Source organism: Triticum dicoccoides, chromosome 1B, assembly GCF_002162155.2.
Source record: "Triticum dicoccoides isolate Atlit2015 ecotype Zavitan chromosome 1B, WEW_v2.0, whole genome shotgun sequence".
Classification (NCBI taxonomy): Eukaryota; Viridiplantae; Streptophyta; class Magnoliopsida; order Poales; family Poaceae; genus Triticum; species Triticum dicoccoides.
The window spans coordinates 662293704-662294847 of NC_041381.1; positions in this window are offsets into that span (position 1 = coordinate 662293704).

Genomic DNA, 1144 nt, shown 5'->3' on the forward strand with positions numbered 1-1144 from the left:
TTAGTTTGCAGGTATATGTTCCCTGCTCCTTTCACCGCCTCTCTGTTTTTGTATGTTTGAGCAAACAGGAGATTGGAGTACTTGTAATATTTGGCATTTCCATTTATTCGGTCCTGGTGAGCGCCGCTCTTGGTTCGGGCTTGGTAGGTTTAGCTGTGATGTATCCTCTGTACGGCCCGAGCATTCCTTGTCTCTCTGCTCCGGGCACCATGTTCATGTCTGCTTGCGTTCGTGTCATGTGTTATATCCCTATCTATACTCATTCTACTCCTTCTATCAATACAATGATACACAAGTTTTGCGTATTTGCGAAAAAATCGACCTACGAGGTTTTGTCGTGTGGATGATGTTAAATAAATTCACAGAGTTGAAGTCGGCCTGTGTACTGAAATGCCTAAACACTTGAGTATGACACTGGGCAATACATCGTCTTACCCGAGTGGTCGTCCGGTGGCGTCTCCTCCCGCTCCGCCGCGCGGTGCCCACGCGTCGCCGGTGACCTATCTCCCTCGCCATCTCCGGTCGCCGCACGCCGACCTCCTCTGCTCGAGCTCCACAGTGGCGAGAGGGCGAGAGGATGGCGGTTGGCCGTCCTAGCGCTTGGAGGAAGGGGGGAGGAAGTCAAGGGCGGGGGAAGATTGATTCCAGCCGGCTCGCCGGCGTTGTGTTGCGCGTTTTTTTTGGGTAAATCGTTGTGTTGCGCGTGATTGGGGGAATTTGGCAAGACGACGAGCCATGTGCGTACTGGACTCACTGGACTCGATTTGATGACACAGGCCCAGCCCACTGCCGACCAGCCCCAACTCTTTTTTTAATACTTAAGAGAACAATGCATATTCCTCTCTAAAGAAGAAAAATATAGATGATCAACGCCAATCATGCTCGTGTGTGTTTGTGTTTTTTTTTTGCGGGAAATCATGCAAATATTTAGCTTTTGTACACTTCGATGCTGTTTTCTTTCTCTGCTGCTTTGCTCTTAGGTTTTTGTACAATCCTTTTTATTTCATAAAAAAAAGAAGCTTCAGTACGCACAGGAGAAACACACGTCGATGTATACGCTAGCTCTATAAAACGGGTGGTCCGATCATGTCGACAAGAGCTCTCATGTGAGAACACTGTGGTTGGGATGGCTCCTCCCCACCCC